We start from the raw sequence: 8,475 nt of genomic DNA, 5'->3' as shown, positions 1-8,475 counted from the left end.
ACAGAAGTTGTAAAGACTACTCAAAAATCAGAAATATAATCTCAGGATCCTCCCAGTGTTAAGTGACATTTCTAAATGGACAATGCCTACAGTCTCCCTCATGAAATTAGAGAACAGGAAACTGCACTTTGCCCAGTGTCCACAGATATCAATAGTCCTAGGAAAGGAGTGTCTTCTGCTGCATGAAATGAGTGACCCGCATTCCTTTCCCTCCTGCTGCAGAGGTGCTGAGCACTCTGAAGCCTCCGCTTCTGCTCGAAGGCCACATGGACGGTGCGATTCTGGGCCAGGAATGTGGGAGGAGACAGACCCATGACTGAGTCATCCCACTGAAATGCAGCCCCAGGGCCCCGGCTAGTGACCAATGTGAAATGAGGGATGGCAGGGTCCTGCCATGGAATGGGAGCCTCAGACTCCACAGTCTGACCAACCCAGACCTCTGACTTCGATCAGATCCTGACCACAGCCAACCTCTGCTGAATCAAATGCCTTTTTGGGTAAACTATGTATGTTTACCAATGTGCTTGCCAACATTTTATTTTAATTTCTATGTCACATAAAGTCTTAGGAGCCCCTCAGTACAGGGAGTTTGTCTCATTCAGTCTGGGGCCTCAATGTCTACCCTAGAGCATCATGCATAATCAGGATCTGCTAGCACAGGTCAGGAATGGCCCTCTGGGTCTGCCCTATCTGCAGTCTCCCAGCACATGGTCCATGCAGGGAGACCAAGCAGGGAAGGAGCTAGAAGTTTTGTCATGTGAGGCCCCATGGACGTGCGCCTGGGAAAGAAGAGGAGGCCGGGTGAGTCAGGGCACCAGCTGTCCCACCTGATTCCCCCCCTCCCACCCTGGACTAAAGAGTGGAGCCACAGGCCCGCAGCTCAGGGCGCTGAGGTTTGCTAGGTTCAATGTAGAACAAGAAAGACATTTCCAAGTCAGAGTTGCCCCCAAGGCTGGGACTGTCACTGGTCGAGCCATGAAACTTCTGCCTGATGCAGAAATCGGGCTTTAAAGCGAGAACGTAGTTTTGAATCTTGAAATAGGGTCTTATAGGCAGCTGCAGGACTCCAAGTTACCTGAGGAACTGACAAGCACAGGGCTCCAGAAGCTCAGTGTCCTGGAAAAAAAGAGAAGCAAAAGGACACTTGAGAGATTTAATGTATTTTACTAGTTTTGTGTGGGCTTTTTGCTGCCATTTTTAAGTCGATAAATACAAAATTAAAGAAAGGGATGCTTCAAATGAGAGATTGGATATGATCCTTTACAATTTGGAATGAACCAACAAACAAACTGAAGCTTGGAATGTTTCTAACAGGTGTAGAAGAATTGCTAAATACAGCTCCTCAGGAGCCTTGTGAAGCCCGCATAGGCTGTGTATGTAAGAGCTAGGAGCTTTCCTACTGCTACCTATAGCTACCATCTCTCTCCCTAGGGCAGCTCCATGGTCTTTGATCAGCCTTGTGAGACAATGGTAGTGTGGGAGTGCCCAGGTGGGCTTGAGGAAAGAAGCTGAGCTGTCTGCCTAACTCTGGCATGACAGTGGGGTAAATCGGGTGTCATTTGTGACGAAAATGACAAGGCCAGGATAAAAGCTGTGCGAAACCATCCCTGTGATTTTCCACAAAAATATTTGAGAACTGGATTATGTGTGCCTGTGTGTTTATGTGAGGGTTTTGTCAGTATACCCGCAGGGTATATAGATTCTTATATTTGATATGTTAATTATACTTGGATAAAAAAAATAATAATAACAAGATGAAATCCTATCAGCCGGAATAATCACTATCAACATCTTGGTGTGTTGACTGCTTGACATTTTTTTCTTTAGTTTACTCTTTCTTTGCTTTAAGCTTTTGATTTTGAGAAATTTAAGACATATATGGAAATACTGAATATCTGCATCACTCAAAATGAGTAACTAGTGATATCATGTGATACCTGGTCAGAATTTTTCACCTGTAATTAATTTTTAAAATTACAAAATGCATTTATATTGTTTCATTTGAGAGAGAAATATAACTATAAAGAAAAGCCTAAGATACCTTTGACTCCTCTTCTAACTCATTCCCAGAATCAAATAATCATGAGTGTCACATACAGTATTTCATTTAAAAATGTACCTATTGAAGTATAAGTAGCATCGAGTGTTAGATTAGTTTCAGGTGTGCAATATAACGATTCAACACTTTGATACATTACTCAGTGCTCCTCACAATAAGTGTGTTCTCAATCCCCTTTATCTATTTTGCCCATCCCCCCACCCACCTTCCCCCTGGAGACCACTAGTTTGTTCTCTGTATTTAAGAGTCTATTTGTTTTTCTTCCTCTCCTTTTCTCTGTGTTTGTTCTTTTGTCTTGATTCTTAAATTCCGCGTATGAGTGAAATCCTGTGGTATCTGTCTTTCTCTGACTTCCTTCACTTAGCATTATACCCTGTAGCACCATCCATGTTGTTGCAAATGGCAAGATTTCATTCTTTATAATGGTTGAATAATATTCCATAATGTATATAAATTATATATAAATATATATAATCTGTACAATTTTATATATAAATCATTTATATATAATAAAATTTAATTATAGTTATATATTTATATAATATATAGTGTATAATTATAATTATATTGATATGATTATAATAATTATATTGATATAGTTATATATATAAATATATGGAATAACATATAATTTATATAAAATAAACACCCCACCCACCCACACACACACACGCACGTGTGTGTGTGTGTGTGTGTGTGTGTGTGTGTCTGTATACACATCTTCTTTATCCATTCATCTATCGATGGACACTTGAGTTGCTTCCATATCTTGGTTATTGTAAAGAATGTTGTAATAAACATCGGAGGACATATATCTCTTTTTTTTAAGATTTTATTTTTAAGTAATCTCTACATCCAACGTGGAGCTCCAACTCATAACCCTGAGTTCAAGAGTCGCATGCTCCACTGACTGAGCCAGCCAGGTGCCTCAGGAGTGCATATGTCTTTTTTGAACTAGTGTTTTCATTTTCTTTGGGTAATGGATGGATCCATTAAATCCAGTAGTGGATTTACTGGATCATATGGTAATTCTATTTTTACCTTTTTAAGGGACCTCCATATTGTTTTCCACAGTGGCAGCACCAATTTGCATTCCTACCAGCAGTGCACGTGGGTTCCTTTTCCTCCACGTCCTGGCCAACACTTGTTATTTCTTGTGTTTTTGATTTTAGCCATTCTGACAGGTATAGGGTGTAGTTTTGATTTGTATTTCCCTGATGCATAGTGATGTTGAAAATCTTTTCATCCGTTTGTTCCTCTTTGGAAAAATGTCTATTCAGGTCCTCTGACCATTTTTAATGGGATTATTTTTGCAGGTGAAGGCTTTAAAGATTTTGGATATTGACATTCTATCAGATACATCACTTGCAAATCTCTTCTCCCATTTCAGTAGCTTGTCTTTTCTGTTTTCTTGACGGCTTCCTTTTCTATGTTAAAATATTTTGTTTTATTACTATATGCTATTTTTATATATTTCATATATACATGTGCCTATAAAAATAAATAGTATTGATTTTTGTGTCTATTTTTGTTTTCATGGGCCACTATCTATCTAATCCATGTAGACACACACACACACACTCACACTCACACACACACACACACACACACAGATTTTATTTTTAAAAAGCTTTCGATGAATTTCTAAAGTTACTATCATTAGTTAATTAATTTTTCCTAAATTCTTCGTTTATTGTAAAAGATGTTACTTACAGGTAATGGCTAATTCAAGTCATTGGCTGTTAGGTATAGAGGATTTTTTGATGAAAACAAAACAGGGCAAACAAACAAAACAGGCTGTTCATGGACATAATCAACTGAATTAGGGATTTCAGCACATTTTTCTCAAACTCTATCTCCCTCACTCCCTCTTTTTCTGTATCTATTCACATATATAATATAATATATAATCAACCTATTAAAAAATCACATAATCCTGTTGAAATAAAAAAAAATAACATAATGGTTACACAGTATATACTACATAGAGTCAGATTTACATGCCTCTTTATGTACTAAAACATTATAGTTATTAATGTTTATTAAGTACCTACTAGGAGGCAGGCACTTCTCATTTAAAAAAAAAATTTTTTTAACGTTTATTTATTACTGAGAGACAGAGCATGAGCATGGGAGGGGCAGAGAGAGGAGGAGACACAGAATCTGAAGCAGGCTCCAGGCTCTGAGCTGTCAACAGGGTGTCTGATGTGGGGCTGAAACTCACAAACCAGGAGATCATGAGCTGAGCTGAAGTTGGACGCCCAACCTACTGAGCCACCCAGGCGCCCCAGGTACTTTTCACTTAAATTAATCATCATAGTAACTCTCAGGATAAATACATTATTTTCTCCATTTTCCAGAGAAGTGCAGAGGCATCGCCTGGTTAAATGACTCACATAGGATCAGTCATACAGGAAGCCGTAGATTGAGGCCTGTGTGTCTCCAAAGCCCCTGGGTTTCTGTTACATAACATGCAGCTGGCTCTGGTATCACGTCAGCTTCTATTCAGTCACATGCTCAGGATTTGGTTTCTCTGCCTGCCTGACCATGTATACAATCTATTTCCCTTCCTTAGTTTTCTTCTTTAGTATGCTTTATATAAATTGTACAAGTTTATACAAATTAAAAGAGGCAGCATGTGTCAACGGCAGACATGCTTACTCGTGTATTACACACGTGTTCCAGCACGGATCACATTTATTCTGGTGGTTTAACGTCCATTTGCCAGTTTGCAATGATTGGTCCAATACATATACGAGGAAATGCCAGCAGCTTTGTTGTCTTTGAAGAGTCTTTCCCCTCTGTCTTCATCATTTCCTGTGGATCATCTGCTCTGCCTCTTCCATCGTATTCCTCTTTTCCCCATGGCCCACCTTCCTGCACACTTGCCAACCAACATATGCTGCTTACTGGAAAGCTATTTCTCCCCAAGTGGGCTCACTGCCCATTGCATCTTTCTTTCCTTTTTTTTTTTTTTTTTTTCCTTTGTCTTCTTGGATCCTTGAGTCTGACAACTGGTAAATGGTTCCCCACAAGGTGTTATATGGCTGGTATTAGTTAAACTTCTTCATTGTGAGGCATCTGGACATCACTGGTTCCTCTAAAGAATCTCATAAAATACTAATAATCTCATCATCAACACTAGGAACAAATTCACTGAGGAAAGCATGATACTGTCATGCTTTCATTACATTTATATTACATTCATTACATATGCATGTAATATAAAGCTACAGTCAATGGAAGGACTCACTGAGAGACTGCTAACAGTGATTCCCCAGGGTGGGAAATTGAGTGGCTGAAGGAAAGGGGTAAGGGGCCATTTTCATCGTGTATTATCTCTGCACCATTTGAATTTTGCCAAGTGTGCATTTCTTATCTACTCAAAGATTAAAAATATCCAAGAGCATTTGCTCATGCAAATAACAAGTTGTTGAACTAAGTAAGAGTCCTTTTCTCTCTCGATCTCTCATGAAATTTGTCTACCATGTACTTGCTCAGTGATCCTGGAGCTTTTGCGAGTGCTTGCACATTGGTTCGAAACCAAAAATTTAAAGACCCCAAACAGCAAACCTGCTAGTGACAGAGAAGAGAAAATGATTGTACCACTTTTTCAAACCAGGTTGTCCTAATGGAGTTTCCAGTTTAGCTGCCTAAACGTGATTGTTGGAAGGGTGGTAGTAGTTTTCTTTTTGCTTTCTGGGAATGTTCAGCAATGTTTCTCCTTATCCAGCTCTGAATTTCTTTCTGAGAAAATCATAGGGAGTTCATATACGTTTCACGGTAAAAGACTGACAGGGCAAGAGTTGAAGTGGGGAAGGAGAAAATAACTTTTCACCTATAAGTCTGTTGTAAGGAAAGATGAGTTAATGCACATAGGGTTCCTCACACAATGCTTGGCACATAGCAAACCTTCAGTTAGCTGTGCCTAAAATCTCAAACGGTAGTACAGTTGATTTCCTCTGCATGGTGTAAGAGATCCACATTTACATATGTATTTATATATACACACATGTAACTACATATACATTAAATATAAATGTAGTTATATTGTACACATGGTTTGTTACTTGCCCTTTTCATATAATACACACTCTTTTAGAAGATCACTTTTCATTTTTGCCTATTATTTTGTCATGTGGATCCATAAATGATCTAATCAGAAACCATCCCCATGAAAGCATTAAGAAAATATGTTTTGATCAACTCTTTCAGTGTTTGCTTGTTTTTCATAATATCTTGACATTTCTTAGGGCAGGCATTACTCATGACGTCATAGAAGCCCCAAACCCAGTAATGGTGAGCCAACTGCCTGAATACTCGAATGCTTTTGAATTTTGATCATTTTTGTCAGTTTCCTTATAGTGATGGTTACTTAGTAATACCCTTAATAATGAAAAGGAACACCTGTCTACTTGTTCTTGATGGAAGTAAACAATGGCTTCAAAGGTGCAAGGAAAATAGGCTGAGTGCTGGGGTTCTGCAGGAGGAAATCAAGAAGGTCAAGGGAGATTTGATGGCGTGGCTGGTAATTATTGACTTTAACAATGGAAAGCCCAGTGGAAGGTTCTAGGTCTTCTAAGTATTAGGAATAATTCTTGTCAATGTTAGCTGTAACTAATAACAGATGTACGAAGGCAGAGGACGCTGAGAAAATATTTTCCCGCATCACAAAGCTAGCTAGTGACGCCCCTAGGTTTAAACTCCTGTCTTTGGATGTCTCCTCTAGGACATTTCCAGTGTACTCTGCTGCTTCACTGAATATTGGAAGAGGTGCAAGGCAGGTGATGGCTGGTTACCGTGAGATGTGTAGATATTGATAACATTAATTAATCTATTAATGGATAGGATATTAATAAAAATAAATAAGGGGCTGTAAGCATAGTGATTACAGTACTAAAGGGTTTATGTAAGCTGTATTTAGAACTTACTGGGAGATTTTAATGCCAACCACCCTGCCTTTATTTAAACAAAACCACAGATGAGTTCACTTGGAAGGTGAGGAGGAATCAGTGGATTGAGTACTCCCAGGGATGTTAAGAAAAGGTAAGGCAGGGAGTTTTGAAGCCTCTGCTAACACCCTAACTCATGTTTCAGAAGTGATCGCAGGTCTGTTGAGTGACATTCAATAAAAACAAACATTTCAGTTTCTCTTAGTGAGCTATGAGTTGAAAATTCCCACAGGATTTCAAATAAGAGAATGAAAATCCTGGGACGAGCATATGGTAGAAAGTAACCTTGGCATTCTAGCAGACATTAAGTGGAAAATGGACCAGCCCCATGTCACCATTGACATGAGGCCACACAGTCTTGTTCTCTACAGAATAGCACAGCCTGTGTTGTGCTGGATCCTGGCTTCAGCTCCTGCACAGGGAGCCCTGTCGCTCCCTGTGGAGACCATGCATTCTCTTCATCCATATTAAAAGGAACCAGTTAATGTGAGCAGCCAGCCTTAGAGTAAGTGGAAGTGAGTTATAAGTGCCTGCGAGAGAGACAGAGCATAAGCCATGTTGCTAGCCTCTGAGAACCCAAGCTTCTGTCATTCTAGAACACAAAGCTAAATGACAGGCAGTTGAAAAGTAAATGGACACACAGGCTTCTGATACAGGCATGGGGCAGGGAGGTAGGTGAAGGTAAGCCCAATCAAGGAATGACCTCTTGGGCCCCCAGTTTGAGAACTGCCCCAATTCTTCATCTGTCACATGAAACTGGAACTGCTGGTCAAGAGAGAGCCTCAGGCAAATCACTGAGTTCTTGCCCCAATGGGGACAATCCCAGAGCAGGAAGTTTCCAGTAATCGAAGTGACAAGACATTTTGGGAATTTCAGGTGGATTGCATTTGGTTTCCAAACAACTGGTCCAGCCCAGCCTTAGGCTTCTTCACTTCCTGAAGGTGGGCGCCACCGAGCCATATAAAGGGGACACCTGCCACATTGTTGCCACCCTTTTCGTGCTCAGCTCCCCAACAGCTCTGGAGAATCAAGTGAATCTCATGGGGGGTGGGGTGGGTGGTTCTATATGCTTGGGGGATATGAGATGATGTTTGGAATTAATTTATAAGCAGCAATAGCTGGTTTTCCTCAACGACGTGCATACTCTTCCCTGGGGAATTGAAAGTTGTCAGGCCAAGGATGTAAGTGAGCTAATTTTTGTTGATGAAGTATGTGTCTTTCTATTACAAGGTTGAAATTCTTAAGCAAAACCTAATTAAGGGAATAATATTGAGCTGAAAGCAAGTGAGGGCAAGAGTTTCTCTTTGGTCATGACATATTAATATAAGAGAGAGCATCCTAATGTATTGCCAGGCTCTCCATGAGCCCTTTGAGGGCAGGCCTACACTTTGGCAATTCTCCCTGAATAGACTTTGTCTTAGCACCCAAAGCAGCTTACTTCAATCTTAATCAGGGCCTCATGGG

The sequence above is a fragment of the Panthera pardus genome, unplaced genomic scaffold (genome assembly GCF_024362965.1).
Source record: "Panthera pardus isolate Hobbes unplaced genomic scaffold, ASM2436296v1 HiC_scaffold_124, whole genome shotgun sequence".
Classification (NCBI taxonomy): domain Eukaryota; kingdom Metazoa; phylum Chordata; class Mammalia; order Carnivora; family Felidae; genus Panthera; species Panthera pardus.
Note: the sequence above shows the minus strand (reverse complement) of the source record.